Here is a 17,273-nt window from a genome sequence, read left to right as displayed (position 1 = left end):
CACACGGGCGTGTGGCTTGGCCGTGTGACCAAGTCAATATACCTCCTAAATTGGACACGACCTGGGACACGGGTGTGTCACTTGGCCGTGTGAGCCACACGGCCTGACCACACGAGCGTGTGTCCCCTACACATAAGGAAAATTTTGAAATTTTGTGAAAAATTCCCTGAGTTTTCGATTTAGTCCTGACTTGTTTCTATCTCATAATTTAGGCCTCGAGGATCCATTTGAGGGACAATATGATTTAATATGTTTAATTTCATATATGAATGGTAAATGATATGAATTAATTGTATATGTTCTGTATATTCTGGTAATGCTTCGTAACCCTGTTCTGGTGAAGAATATGAGTTAGGGGTGTTACAGTTTATTCCTTAGTTCTTTCACTCATCGAGTTAAGATTTTGATCAGTTCTTCCGTATAACATAAATCAGGCTGAACTTCAATTTCTTCCACCGAAATAATATGACACAGGTCGGATTGATATCGTCGGAGCATGGATACATGGATTACATCATGAATCTTTTGCAATTCTGACAGTAGAGCTAGGCGATAAGCAATCGGTCCCACTCTCTCGATAATTTCATACGACTCGATAAAATTGAGACTCAATTTCCCTTCACGTTCAAAACGTAGGATCTTTTTCAACGGAGCCATTTTCCAAAATACCTTGTCACCTATTGCGTATTCAATATCTCTTTGTTTCAAATCAGCATACAACTTTTGTCTATCAGACGCTGCTTTCAATCTATCCATGATTAGTTTTACCACATTTTCTGTAATGGCCTAAATTCAAGGTTATCGGAACAGTGGTTTCGGGACCACAAATCCGATGAGGAAAAATTTATTTTTCTTATATTTTTATGGTCTATGATTTCACGGAATGATTTTGTGAAAATTTCGTTCGAAAATTTCGACGTTTGGGCACTCAATTTAGTCAAAAGGACTAAATTGTAAAAAGTGCAAAAGTTGAGTTCTACATGTTAGAGGTGTCCAATTGTTATGAAACTTTAAATTGGAGGTCCTTATATGGTAATTATACCATTGGTAACTTGGTAGACAAAATGGACATGAGATAAGTGAAATAGAAAATTTTTAAGTTAGGGCAATTTGGTAATCTAGTAATTAAAATGAATTAAAAGGGAAAAGATGGCAAAAATCATCATCTTCTTCATTAGGACGAAATCAGCAAGGGGGGAAGCCATAGTTAGGGTTTTCAAGCTTCCAAGCTCCATAGTAAGTGATCCCAAGCCCCGTTTTTAATGTTCTTTACGTTTTTGAGATCCCTAGCTTAATTTAGCTTATTCTAGCAATAATTTAACCTAGGGTTTATATTTGGAAAAATACCCATAGGTGAAAAGTGTTTATTTTGATGTTTTATGATAGAATATGAAGCTAGAAATTATGTTAAACAACTTTTGTTAGCCGATTTTAAGCAAAACGAGTAAAACGACATAATCGGTAAAAATACCTAATGTTCATAAGTACATGTTAGAGTGGGAATTTGATGTTGGCATAGAAGAGAAAAATTTTCATCATGTCATAAAACATAAGAATAAGGGATGAAGTTTAATTTCCGAGCCTTGGGTCAAAAATGTAATTATGTAAAAGTTTAGGGCAAAATTGTAATTTTGAAAAAGTTAGAGTCAAGGGCTGTTTTGTTGAATGTGAGTATTAAATAAGTTAAATTTGCTATTTTAGATCAAGAAGAACGAAACTCGAGGTTAGACAAAGGGAAGAATAAAGTTGAAGACTAAGTTGTTGAATTGGACTATATTTGATACCGAGGTAAGTTTACGGTAAATAAATGCAATATTTCAATATTTATTATCAATGCTGTTATTTTCCAGCAACTATGAATTTATTTTATGAATTTATTTGATGATGATCTAAGCATGAAATAATAGAGAATTAAAATTAAAAAGTCCCGTTGATACATAAGGATGGTAATGGATACGAATGTCATGACATTTGGGTAAAGAGGTCCCATGTAAGACCATGTCGGGACATGGCATTGGCACCGAGATGAGAGGTCCCATGTAAGACCATGTCCGGGACATGGCATTGGCACCGAGATGAGAGGTCCCATGTAAGACCATGTCGGGACATGGCATTGGCACCGAGATGAGAGGTCCCGTAAGACCATGTCAGGACATGGCATGGGCACCGATATGAGAACATCCCATGTAAGACCATGTCGGGACATGGCTTTGGCATGTTATTATCGAAGAGACCCGAGTATCCTTATTATTCCAATGTAGCTCAACGGGCTTGTAAACGAATTATGTTCATGAAAGTTCGGTTTAAAGCATAAATGGCAAGCTCGTAAGTTATAAGAGTTAAGAACTTATTATACTATCAATTGATGTTCAACGATGCAGCAAGAGTTGAGTAAGTTATGTACACAAGTATTCTAAGTAAACAAGCAAGAGAACTAGTATGAGATTAACTAAAGAGTAAACTAGAGATATAGACATTTGAGTTTAATTATTTAAGTTAAATATTGTTATTTATTTGCTAGTAAACTTACTAAGCTTTATGCTTACTTCTTTTATTTCTCTTTCTCTTATAGTATTGCAAAGCTACTTCAAGGATCCTAAAGAAGTCGGAGATCGTCCACACTATCAACCACAACTGCTCGGTATTTTATATCGAAACACGTTTGAGTTATGGCATGTATAGGGATTTAGTTATTTTGTATGTTTGTAATGATGATTTTGCTAATGAGTGATGTGTAAGTATTTGATGATGTATGGTCATTAAAATGGTTAAGGATGAAGGTGTTTGTTGTCATGAAAGATTAGGTGATAAATTATGCATGGAAATCATGAAAGGATAAAATTTTGCAAAGAAACAGAATTCAGGCAGCACAGTGACGTGAATTTGAAAAATCACCCAAGATAGTATAAAATGAATTAGAGGGTGAATGATATATGTAATTAAAGCTTGTTGAGTCTATTTTCATGGAAAAATAACAGTGTAGAAAAAGGAAATTTATATTTTAAGATATGTGAATTTTAGTAAGATAGGGTCAGAACTGCTTTTTGGAGTCCCCTATTCTGAGTTTAGAAAATAATTAAAAATTGTACAAAAATGGTTATAAGTTGAAATTTACATGCTTATATTACTTAATGAGTCTATTTTCTGTAGGAACAAGTGGGAATAGCATATGAAAATCCTATAATGAGAAAAGCTATTTTTAGTAACAAGAGGTCAGAATAGTCGAATGGTGAAACAGGGGAGACTTTAACTAATAAACTGTACTAATTGGATGAACCAAAAATTCTAAAAATTTTATGGTGAGTAGATATATGAGTCTAGTTTCAGGGAAAATTTACGGAATTAAATTTCGAGTTCTGTAGCTCAAGTTATAATTAATTTAGTAACTGCTGCGCGATTGGACAGATTTGCTGCGAATAATGAAATAAATTTTCAAACCTAGTTTTTATGCTCCGAATTGGTAAGATAAGCTAAGTAATGCCTCGTGCTCGACTCCGGAAACGGTCTCGGGTAAGGGGTGTTACATTTTCAGCTTATAAAAGATATAGTGTTTAATCATTATATTATAGAATTTAATAAAAGATATAGTATTACATTATATTATAGTGTTAAATCATTGATGCATATATAAACTATTAATATACTATATACTACATGGTATGATATAGCATTATATAATATAGTAGGAGGGCTAACTTTCAAATGTATGAAAAGTATATGGACTTAGAGCATATTTCAACCAATATAATAATAAACAATAATATATAATAATTAATATATTATGTACTACTATTACATATAACTATTATTATAAAACAACTTTATTAAATATATATAATTTATATTTTTTTATAAGAAATTTTAAATTGCGTTATCATCATATAAAAATAAAATGAATTATTACATTCAAAATTAAAATATTTATGATTTATAAAATTCAAAATTATTTAAATATGTGAAAGTGGGATTTAACTTGAATCCAAAAAAATTAAATCAAGCCCAAAATTCCGAATATGAAATAAATCCGTCCGAGCCTGCACGTTTAACAGCTTTACCTACGCTTGTATCATTCCACCATGCCACTGAATAATGCTGTGGTTGTGGCCACCGACGTATTCCATCAAACCAAACACTGCACACACTAATGGCTAGTTTTTCTTTTTACATTTTATTATATTAATTTATATACACAAGACTTAGAAAATTTTATTATTTAAGTTCTGATCGTATCTACTCGTAGCCGCATCACACTTGAACCCATATCCTCTTACATTGTTAACAATACTCATGCTATTCGAGGTAAGATTCAATCAACAATAATTTCAAACTTTTTCATTAATGTTTTATGTGAGCTTCAATTTATTTACTTTTATTGTGTTATAAAATTGGATAAGATTACATCATTTTGACAATATATATAAAGACCCTTTATATTTTATGTAAACTAGAAGCCCCTACCTCAGTATTTTACGCTTCAACTATGCAAATAAATCAACTTGCTTTTTAAGTTGGTAAGAAACCATTAATACATTGCACATGTATATTTACACAACAATTTGTGAAAATGAGTAAAATAAATAAATTTAACTACACTCAAACGTATTTAAAATAAAAGAAAATGTTAATGTTAGGGGCATAGCAAGGGAAAATATAAGGCTTTAGTCACTTGGACTAATATAATAATTTTAGTCCCTTAAGTATTTACTTTATTATTTAAGTATTTTATTAAGTTAATGTTTATGTTAATTGGGTCATCAATATCTTTTTTAAAATGATAATTAAGATTATTATGATGACACTTTTATCTTTTATATCATCTTTAAATAAAAGAAATAAAATTGCAAACCTAAAGATTGAAGACGTTTTTAATAATATTAAAATACAAGTTTGTTACCACTCCATCTACATTTATAATTGAATAAATTTTAGAAAATATTTTCTTTCACTAACATCGTGAATGTGACAAAATTTAGTATTGATAAAATTGTTGATTGAGTTAATGTCACAAGTTAACTCAACGCCAACTAAAGATATATGACATCACCATGATAAGCAATTGTAGTGCATTTAGTATTATTAATCGATATATGTATGTCGCTTTGCTTACAATATTATATATTTTTCATTTTAATATGTACATATTTCATGTGTTACTATACACACCTCTTTGTTTCTAAGTACATAATTTTCATAGAATTTGTAGTTGAATTTAAGTTTTGTAAGACAAAATACCTTCCAAAATTTAAAAACACATTCCACAAGGACAATTACTTAGTATGGTTATAGGTTGTATTAAGATATATTTAAAAACTAAAAAAGAAAACAGTATATCAACTACCTCAAGGGTTTTGGAAGATGGATGCATTATTGCTCAATTATTATTGTATTTAGTTTTGGCTTTTTTAATAAGTTTGACTACCATGACTTGTTAGGGTTATTTTGTTATACAAATAGAGGACGAAAGCATTAATTTCCTTTATAAATCTTATTATTATAACTCACTACAAAAATTTTAGTTTCTTTATTAAAAAATAGCAAATTAATCCGATGAGTGGGTAAAACAATTCCGTTAAATTTTGGTGTTTATTTGTAAGGTACAATAACTGATTTTTCCTCAACCTTTTAAACATTTATTCAATTTGACCCTACTCTTTTAATATTACAAGTAAATTAAAATTTGTGAAGCTAATAAGGCTAAAGGGTATAAAAGGCCTTAGTAACAAATTAAAAAAAATCAATTAAGCCCTTTTAAAATTTTAAAAATCATAAAATTATAAACAAGATTTATAAAAAGAAGTTATAAATATTTTAAAACTATAAATATTTTTATTAAAAATAACAATAACAACCCATTAAAATCTAATGGTCTTAAAAAAAAACTTGACCCTACTCTTTTATTGGGTGATGGTTATTTTTAATAAAAAATTTATAATTTTATAACTTTATTTTAAAAATCTTGTTTATAATTTTATGATTTTAAATAATTTTTTAAATTTTAAGAGGGCTTAATTGATTTTTTTTTTTTTAAATTGTTACTAAGGCCCTTTTTTGACCCTTTAGCCTTACTAGTTTAAAAAATACAAATCTAATTTACTTCTAATAAAAGAGTAGGTGTCAAATTGAATAAATATGTGAAACTGAAAGCTAAACTTGTTATTATACCTTATATATAAACACCAAATTTAGTGGAGGGATTGTTTTGCTCAGTCATAATAGGACTAATTTACCCTTTTTTCAGTAGAGAAAGTACAATGCAATCCGGATTGTAACGATAGGGTTAAAACTTGCAAAAAAATCAGGGTTAGAAGTTAGAACAAAGTCTCAATATGACAAGTTGCTTGCAAAATGAGAAAGTTAAGTCAGTCAAGCGTTGTTTAAAACGGTGAACTGATAAGAAAACCTAAATCTGTAATCATTAGGTTGAAGATAAGGAAGGAGGAGGTAGGCGACCTAAAGCAAACTCAAATTATAACCATAAATCTTGTACCGGGGGTGATCTTTCACATGCTTCATATTTGTGTATACTAATTTTAAACTGTCTTTCATACATTACCAATCCTTTTTTTTTCTTCTTCTTAATTTTGAGCTAGTAATTAAAAGGTTATTACATGTTCAACCTACTTTCATATTATTTTGTTTATCTTTTGTAAGTTTGGTTTTAATTTTTTCATATTAATTTTGTTCTTAATCTTTATAAACTTTAATAAATTTGTTGTTTTTAGATGAAAAGTTGACTGGATCATTAAAAATTTGACGATGTTAATATGACAACTTATGTAACAGTTCACATGTATCTCATTAAAATAATAATAAAAAAACAATTCACAAAAATCTTTAACAGGTTATCCATGTTAGAAACAAAGTACACGTACGTAAATTACTGTGTAGGCCACCCCATCAATACTATTCAAATTTTAATAGGTCAGTTAATTTTTTGATCCAATACAAAATCATTTGATTAAATTTTGTTGGTTAAGGGCCAAAAGAAAAATCGAAGTGACAAAATGAGGTTAAATTTACCATTATATCTATTTATAAAAGAGAATGGTTTATGTGAAGGTTGTAAAGTTTAAGATTTATGATGATGCATAGCTTGAAGTGTGGTTTCAAGTGTTGGCATAGTTCTCTCCACGCCTTAACGGTAGTCAATACAGTATTATGAAGGGTTGACAATTTTAACGTGCTATTTATTATTATCTTTTTTAAGTAGCAAAATTGCAATAATTTAGCTGTTGTGCTTAAAAGATAATTATTCTTGCTCAAACAAATATAAAACATTATATCTCTCTCTCTCGAAGACTTTTAATTGATCAAGGAGGCGAAATTCATCATTAAGACTTCTTTAGCTAATAAGATATAGCCATTTCAACCAAGTAATTTGAGAATATATCAACTCATATTGCTGAAACTGATAAAAGTTGAATATCAACAATTAAATAGATAAATTGAAAAATTACCTCACTTATCTCTTGCATATGTAGAGATCGATTTTACCAAGCTTTTGTAGTTTATTTATGGGTAGCTTTATATGGTGAGATGGATAGAACATTATGAGAGTGCATTTTCTTTCCGCTAAAGGGATTAGTTTGAGTGCTTTGTATTTTACTTTTAAGTGATTAGATACATTACCTTTAGTAGGAAATATTGTTTTAATGTATTAAGGTGAGGTTGCAATTCTTCTAGGGTAGAGATAGGTTGAACTTAAATCATTGTTTGTTTCGTGAGATTTAGAAGTGAAATTCTTTTCTGGGAAAAGTTTTGCAGACGTAGGTTAGATTCAAACTGTGTTATAACAATGCTTTGCATTCTCTTTTTTATCTTTGCGTGTGACATAAGGTGTGCTCACTTCACTTGATACACCTCATTACTAGACTTTTCAATTTATATTTATATTTTGAAGAACTTAAAAGTATAAATATAAGTACAATCACAATTTTACTTACAAATAATACATTTGAATAAGTACAATAAAACCAATCATTAGAAAAGCACGATTGAACTAATAACTAGAATATAACAAAATCTAGATCAAAATAAACCTAAATTGAGCTTACATTTGAATAATTAACACATGGTTTACAAAAGGTAAACTTGAACTTGGAAGCTCTATATTTTCAAGACCTTAATATTACCCATAACACATATATCCTGGGAGGTTATTTTAAGCTCTTTATATACCATTGTTCTTCAAATATTTATTTATACTATATATGAAGTTCCTAACTGAAATAGTGTCATGAGTTAATCAACATCAAAATTGATGAAAAATATAAAAATCGAATAATTAAATTAAAAAAATAAAAAAGATGCAAAGATAAATATGTCAACTAAATTTTTTATAAAAAATATTGTTTAAAATTTCATCCGCGTCACTAAAACTACTCACTTTTAATGGTGGAAAGAAGAAGAAAAAGCCAATCTCATTATATATCACTATCCATTTTTAAATAAAAATATCACTATTTTCAAAATAAAATTTATATAAAACATTAAATTTCCACCTCACATTTAAATTTTTTTTTTAAAAACAAAGTAGTTAGATAATACGCTCCAACACATTTGAACCCCGTCTTCTTGCACTGACAATAACATTCATACTAATTAAACTAAGATTTAATCGACAAAATAATTAGATATCTAAATCATGTTAAACTAATAAACATATACTATTTAAATGAATACGGCTTCAGATTTTGATTGGAAAGGCAGCAATTGAGTTAAAAGGATTGTTGGTTTTAAAAGGTAGAGCGAGAGCTAAAATCACGAGGCAATTGTGAGATGCAAGTGATGAGTGAGGGTGTGTAGTGTAAAAAGAAAAGCCTAAAATAAGGGATTATAGTTGGCATAAAGTTGTTGTCCACTGGATTTAGATATTTGATGGCAACCGCTGTCCTCATTTTCCTTCATTTTTTTTATGTTGCTTCACCCATTTGTTACAACTTCCGATGTCATCCTCCAACGCATCCTATCTTGTACTAAAAGTCATCACTAAGCTGCTACCTGTGTCTTTTTTCTATTTTTATTTTTTTAAAATTCCCATTTTTCTACGATATTTGCCTCTTTTCTTTTCTTTTCTTCAGACTGAATGTTACATTTCAAGAGTTTTGAACTAATTAGGTTATGCTTAAATATTCCTTCTCCTTTATTGTAATACCTTAATTGGCTATATTAATATAAGAGAATGGTAGAGTTAGTTAGATCCTCTACCATTAGCCTTTCATCAATAAGTTATGGGATTAGCCGAGTTGACAAATGAATATTGTGTTTTGGCACCAAACAATTCTCATTTTCTCACATTCGCGTAAAATTTTCGATTTATATTTCATGTATTAATATATATTATTTGTAAAAGTAGAGTGTTTATGGATCAAGTCGGGTTGAAATACGACTTGATTTTAACAATTGTTTGGCCTAACATGATTAATCTAAATAACCCGTTTTACCGTTTAAAAACAATAAAATAATTAAAACATAGATTTTATATTAATATTTATATGTTTTTATAATTAAATTTAGATAAACATATTGTTTAATTACTTACTTTTAATTCAATTTGGACCAAATCAACTTTGTCTATCGGGTCAAATTGGCTACTTGACCCATGAATAGGTCCAAGTGAACAAGAGAATACCATCTCATCAAAAATAAAACTTTTTGTGATACATGGGCAAACAGAAAAGAAAATTACCATCATTACGAAGGATTAACTAACATTCAAAGAATTTTAAAGAATTTAACTTAGCCATTCATTCATTTTAGATTTTTATATATAATTATTGAAAGATATAACCATCGTTGTAATAATTTTAAAATTTTTAATTTTTTAATTAAATTGATATCTAATTAATTCGTAATACTAACTTAATTAACAACTTTATAAGCAATACAATTGACATAAACCGATTTTGTATGAAAAATGAAGGTAGTTTGGGCCCAGCAAAACGAAGCTAAGTTGTTACTCAATCCCATGCCCGAAATGTCTCTAACACCACACCAAGATGATTGAAATTGCTAACATGGATGGTGTGAACCACCACTAAACACACACACATATATAAATCAATAATTAGAATTGGATGTTTTAAGGCATCTTACTTTCAACTACACTCTAATATATAGTGTTAGAAATGAGAAAGAAAAGGTGCCTTCCACAATACCCTAACACCACCACCACTACGTAGATTTAGGGGAATGCTTTCGAGTGACGTTTAAACAGATCAAATTAGCCTCCAATATATTCAAGTTATGGGGACAGATGACATCATCCTTATATGGACCATCAGTTATGGGGGGAAGAAATATTCAAGTTTGCAGGCCTGCAAAAGGTAGCATAAAATTCATCAAATATTAAATTTACAACTTCTTATCTATTGGATTAGATTGTGTGAGTATAAATCTCGAGGGGGGTTGGGTGATCCAGCAAAATGGGCAAGTTCCAATCCCAAGGGCCGATGGTTCACTCACAACCAATCATTAATAATAATAATATTATTATATTATTAGGGGAAAGGCAGGCAGGCAGCGAAGCAAACAGGTAGACCAGCTTTGTTTGGTCAGTGACAGCCAAGAAACATATAAAACAAAAAGCAGTTATTTATGATAAGCTGTTTGTGTTGTTACTAGTACATATGATCAGCAGCAACTTGCACGAACTGTAACTAACTAAATAACAAACATATGTATGTTACAAAGCGCAAGCGCTCTCTCTCTCTCCCCCCAGCCATACTCCAACGACTTATTAGAGCCGGAGAGGCCTCTATTCCTCCTTTTCGCTTTCATTGGGCAGTAGTCGAGTGTAGTGTGTGTGTGTCTACACTGTTATCTCATCTCAAACCATACCCAAAACACAACCCCCGCCCCCAACCCCAATACTAGAATTATTCCTTGGTTAAATTTTGCTCCAAGTCCCTTTCAAATTTAGTTTCTGTTTACATTTTCAAAAATTTATAATCCCTTTGAAGAAAACATATTTGGTTGAAGTTTTTTAAAAATGACTTTAAGAAAATAAAAATGAAAAAATGCAAAAATTAGAAAATAATAAAAATAGTTTTATTGTTTTCATTAAAAAAGACTCTGTAATTAATTGACTCTAGTTCAAACACATATAAATGTAAAATTATTATTTTTCAATAAATTTTCAAACATTAAATTTAGTACCCTATTCGAATCCATGTGAATGTAAAAATTATTTATTTATTTTTCTCATGTTTCTATTATAGAAAATAATTATCAATCATCTTTTCATTATTGAAAATAAATTTTATTTCTATTTACCAAATACATTTTCAATTTTTAAAATATAGAAAATGAAAAATGTTTTCTAAAAGAAAATGGAAAAGGAAAAGGAAAATAAAAATATTTTCAAAATTTAAATCTTTTATTAATATAATTAAAAATTTCTATTAAATTCATTGGTATGACATTTGAAATATAAAAAGTAATCACTTGGTAGCCATGTAACAAAAAATGAGGTTATGATGAACATGAATTTAACAAAAGAATTTTAACAAGATTAATAATTAAACTTGTATTTTAAATTAAAAATAGAGGATTTAATTTTTAATTTTAATTTAAATTTGTCTTCCCCATTTTCAACTTCAACTTTAGTTGTAGCTTGAGGAAAAGTTGACAATACATTATAACTTGCTTATTTAATTGATATACCCTTAAACAATTAATTTAATTCTATAATTGTTGAATATTGAATATTATCATCCATTAAGATTTTATATTAGAGAATCAAGTTAACTACGTATCGAGATAGATTGAAATTAGATTTTCAATTCAATCCGAGTTCCCTTAAATAGAATATTTTATCTTCAAAACAGTTTGACCACAAGAAGATCGATCTCTCTCAAAGTAACAAATGTTGAAGACCTTTTAAAGTAACTCAACAAAGTCAGCATCTAGACCGCTGTATTCTACTCAACAAAGTTTGTATAGTTCCTTTTATTTTGGTCATGTGCCATGTACTTAAAATTACTTTGCTAAATGTTACAAGTGGTCAAGTTTGTATGTGTATATAAATTGTGATGTTATGAGATAATTAGTGTTTATGCATATAAATGAAAGTGTCAATGGTTAGAAGTTGTATGTTGAACATGCTAATATGATGAATGGTTGAATTAGAATCCAAAGATTAATAATTATGCATTTGTTAGGTTCTTAGAAGGCTTGTATAGGTACCAAGTTGAGTATTGTTGGAAAATAGGGGTCATGCCGTGACGAGGGCAAGTCAGAGAGTCACGTCGCGATAATGTATACTTGAGGTCTCGATAAGCACAAGTTAGAAAGTTGTGTCACGACGAGGAACCTTCGAAGTCGTGATGTCAGTCCAAAACTTTGAAATCTTTACAATTCGGTCCTATTTCGACCCTAGGTTAATAAAAAGCTTTCGTAAGCTAGTATAAGACTCGAAAATGATTATGTATTGTTTAAAATGCATGATTTACTTGTATTTGAATGTACAATTGTAACACCCCTAACCCGTATCCATCTCCATAATAGGGTTATAGAGCATTACCGGAGTTTACAAATTAATTTACAGACATTTCATTTCATCAAGCATTCATATTTAAAATCAATCAAAATCAAAACATTAATGAGCTAGCGTTGGCCAATTTAACTCATACATACCATTATAACCAGAATTAAAGCATCCAAAATTACCGATAGAATTAATGGATAGTGTGATAAACATTCATACATCCATTCAATGCATTATTCCCCTTTTCATCAAATATATCAATGTTCCATCAATTTTCATACAATGAACATTCAAATCATATTCACATCAATAACATACATTTCAAGCATTTAAGAATATAATTCAAGTTACATGAACTTACCAGACTAATTTGCGAAATACCAAAATTCAAGGACATTTTGGTAATTTTCTATTTTCCTCAATTTCCACTCAATCTTGATCTAAATTAATATTTCATTCAATTTATTAATTTAAATAATAAAACAATTAATTTCATGCAATTTGGTCACTTTTTGACATTTTTACCAATTTACTCTTAAAATATTACTTTTATTCATTTAGTCCTTGAACCTAAAACATGCAAATTGGCCATTTTAATGAAAACTCATGCTAGTTGAATAATCATATATTTTCCTCCTCCTCCTCTCCATTCCACATCCTTAATGTATAAAACATGCTTATATGTAACATAATCTATAATTTCACCATTTATTTATATATTCATTCAAAGCTGTCCACTTGAGTCATAGTCACTAAATTATTTATATATTGAGCTACGGAACTCCAAATTAAGATATGATAATTTTCCCCAAAACTAGACTCACATATATTCTTATCATAAAATTTTCAGAATTTTTTGTTTAGCCAATAAGTACAGTTTATTCTTTAAAGTCATCCCTGTTCTGCTGTCTGATAGTTTCGACCCTTCTTCACTAAAAATTAATTATCTCCTTGTACAGAATTCGAATGATGTTCTCATTTGTTCCTTTTGAAAATATACTCATTAATAATTTTAAACATATAAATTTAAGTCCCTAATTATTTTTCCCCAATTTTTGATGATTTTCCAAAGTCAGAACAGGGGAACCCAAAATCATTCTGACCTTTTCTCACAAAATTTATTATATCTCATGATTTACAATTATATTTCTTACATCTTTTCTTCTATAAGAAACTAGACTCAGTAAGCTTTAATTCCATATTTTTTTGTCCTGTAATTCAATTTACACAATTTATGGTGATTTTTCAAAGTTAACCTACTGCTGCTGTCTAAAACTGTTTTAGTGCAAGATATTGATTACTAAGTTTATAACTCCCTTATTCCCTTTCTCTATAATATTTCCCATCACTTTCGCTTATTTCTCTTCCCTAATATATCAAGAACATAAGACTTTATATAAAAAACTCTACTATAACATCATTTCTATGCTTTTTCAATAATATCAAACTTAAAAATATATTGAAATCTTGATGTTCTTACCTTGTGCTATTGATTTCAATCTTTAACTTGATTTTCTCTCTCCTCCAGCTTCTATTTCTTGAATCTAACTTGATATTCTAGCTCCCCATAGTCTCCTTGTTATCTTTCTCTCTTGATGGCTATGGAAATTCTTTTGATTTCTAGATGAAAATGGTAAATTTTTTGGTAGAAGGACCAAATTGTAAAGAAAACAAAACTTTCTTTCTTTCTTTCTTTTTCCCTCATACGTTGGGATGCATGGGAGGTTGATGATTTCTCTCCTTTTATATTAATCATTTAATAATAAAATAATACTAAAAATCTTAATAAAATATTAATTAAATAATATTTATCTAATTAATTAATTAAAAATATCACAAACATCATCATTACCTTCTAGAATTCTCTCTCTCACTAATTGACCATTTTGCCCATTATAATCTTTTGAAATTTCATCCTTGAGTCATCACTTAATTTGGTAAAATTACAATTTAGTCCCTCAAAATTCTTTACCTTTTCAATTTGGTCCTAATTCATCCATTTTCCTTAGTTTCTAGAGTATTCCACCCTTAAAATGTTTACACTATTGGTCCTTCATTTTTTTCATATTTACACTTTAACCCCTCAAATTTTGAGTATTTACTCTTGGGCAACAAAACTTTTCTCACTTTTGTGATTTAATCATTTCTTGAATTAATATGTCATAATATACTTCCCAATGTTGACATAACTCAAAATTACCCTTTTTATCACTTTATTTCCTTATTTTACTATATTAGGGATATTATCTTACTTTCTTAACAACAATAGTGTCGAATTGAGTTTTATTTATCGTAGTTGCTCCGCTAACGAATGTAACAGCCCGATTTTAACCCTAATCGAAATAGTAGTTTTGGGACCATAAATCCTAGTTAGAAAAATATTTTAAAATTATTTTCTGTGTTTATTATGTATGAATTTACTTGTGTGAAAATTACGTGCTTTAATTTTGTCGTTTGAGTGTCCGATTAAATAAAAGGATTAAATCGCGTAAAATGAAAATTTAGTGGTTATTTCTAAAAGGGCCGAATAGTGGTTGTTCTTTAAATATGGGGTTTTATGTTGCAATTTGACCATTGAAAAGATAGTGGACGGCATTATGTTTATAATATATAGTTTTATTATTATTTATAAAGGTTATAATAATAATTTATATATTATAATGTTATTATAATAAAAACAAAACATAAGAAAGTGGTCATATTCATTATCTTTGTGCCGAATGAAAAGAGAAAGAAAATAAGAAAACCAAGCTAGGTATTCGGCCCTTGTTCAAGCAAATTAAGGTATGTTTCGGTTTCGGTTTTTGATGATTTTTATGTTTTTGAGATTGTTGTTTCGAATACTACTTGACCCATGCTTAAATTTTTGAATTTGATGATGATTTTGTGTTTTTCCATTGTTGAAAGCTTGTGATTTTGTTGTTTAATGATAAAAAATAAAAGATATGAAATGGATATATATATATATATATATATATGTTGATATTGAATTTTTGATTATTTTGAGTAATTGGGGATAAATTGCAAAAATAATAAATTGAGGGATTAAAATGTGAAATAAATGACATGCATGGACTTATATGAGCTTAGTGCATATTCGGCCAAACTATTGTACAAGGAAAGTTTGTTTATTTTGTATTTTTGTGAAATAGGGACTAATTTGTGAAAAATGTGAAATGTTAGGAGCAAAAGTGTAATTTTCCCATTTATGTGTTTTTGGATTTAATTGAATGAATATATGGTTAAATTAGTTAAATTTGAACTTATTTAGATCAAGAACAGAAGAAAATGGAATTAGATCGGGGAAAGTCGAAAGTAGTTGAGTAGTCGACTGTGTCCGTCGATATCCGAGGTAAGTCGATAAGCATTTAAATGTTGTTAAATTCAATAATATATAAATGATAAGTGATAAATTACATTATTTTATTTGTTATATGCTTTGGCTGAATGTGATTAACGAGATACGGATTTTGTTTCGAGTTTGATTCGATTGATAATCAACGCCTGAAAGCATCGTACGAACCCTAGGAATAGATAGGATACTTATGTCATGACATAGTACTCTGATATGTGTTTTTGTGTAAGACCACGTCTGGGACGTCGGCATCGACTTGTGTTTACGTGTAAGACCATGTCTAGGACATTGGCATCGTATTTGATTCGTGTAAGACCCTGTCTGGGACAGTGGCATCGATATGAGATAGCATGTAAGACCACATCTGGGACGTTGGCATTGTTCGATATATGTGATTATCCGAGTATCCTATTAAATTCTGAATGGTTCAACAGGCAATGATAAGTTGTGATCGAAGGTGTAAAACGAGCTAAAACGATCAGGTATGAGTTAGTTGACTACCTATATAAAAATAAGGTAAGTTGGCCAGTTGGTATATGATACGAATTATATAAGTTACTAATGTGAACATATGTACATTGGTGGAGTATATTCGGCCATATGTTATGTATATGCATATGATGTTATATTTTGATTTAAAATTATATGTATATGTGTGTAAATATATATTCGGATATATAATGATATTATGTCTTTGAATTGATTGACACTTTGAATATATATACATATACATTCGGTTAAGATAAGATTTACTTAAGAAAACACATGTTTTATATGAAACGTTAAGCTTGAGGTTAAATGTGATTATGCTAGTATAATTTAATTTGGTTAAAAATGAGTTGATAATGTAGTTTATATTCGGTCAAAATTTGATATGTAATAATGAGGTTAAAAAATGAGAGTTGCACATGTGAACGACATTATATATATATTTGGTCAAATGTTAAACTTATGTGTATTCGGTTAAAATGGATTTGATGTATAGTACGTGTTTGATAAATGTATTTTTCGATTATGGAAATGTATATGAATATTTGAAAACATGATTTGATTTTGTTGTAACTAATTAAATGTTGTTAAGTTATCTATTTGCTTATGACTTACTAAGCTGTAATTGCTTACTCTGTGTGTTTTTCTTATGTTTTTAGAGTTCCAAAGACTTGCTCGGGTTGGAAGATGTTGGAGTCGTGATCACACTATCCGGTTATGGCTTCGGTAAATTAAAGCTTTGAGTTTTTGGTTATGTGGCATGTATAGGCTAGTTTTAATTTAATTTTTGTATATATATTTAGCCATGCGAAAATGGCTTGATCTAATGCTAATGATCCAAGGTTTAAGTAATTTTGGTCATAGTAAAGGCGTGGAGTATGCTTGGTATATGAATTTGATAAGACGTAATGATATATATATATATGTATGGTTTATAATTAT

At 29.2% G+C, this 17,273-nt stretch overlaps 2 long non-coding RNA genes across 2 annotated transcripts; both read left to right on the top strand.

Moving 5' to 3' along the window:
• Positions 1–1,170: 1,170 nt before the first annotated feature.
• On the top strand, positions 1,171–2,779 carry LOC128042328 (uncharacterized). The gene is made up of 3 exons (XR_008197547.1): positions 1,171–1,236; positions 1,702–1,788; positions 2,573–2,779. It is a non-coding gene; the product is annotated as an uncharacterized LOC128042328 (long non-coding RNA).
• A 12,987-nt stretch (positions 2,780–15,766) lies between these two features.
• On the top strand, positions 15,767–17,199 carry LOC128042310 (uncharacterized). Its single transcript, XR_008197500.1, has 2 exons — positions 15,767–15,839; positions 16,991–17,199. It is a non-coding gene; the product is annotated as an uncharacterized LOC128042310 (long non-coding RNA).
• Positions 17,200–17,273: the final 74 nt, after the last annotated feature.

The sequence above is a fragment of the Gossypium raimondii genome, chromosome 7 (genome assembly GCF_025698545.1).
Source record: "Gossypium raimondii isolate GPD5lz chromosome 7, ASM2569854v1, whole genome shotgun sequence".
In the NCBI taxonomy this organism is placed as follows: Eukaryota; Viridiplantae; Streptophyta; class Magnoliopsida; order Malvales; family Malvaceae; genus Gossypium; species Gossypium raimondii.
The sequence above is the reverse complement of the archived record's forward strand: the minus strand, read 5'-3'. Positions and strand labels throughout refer to the sequence as shown.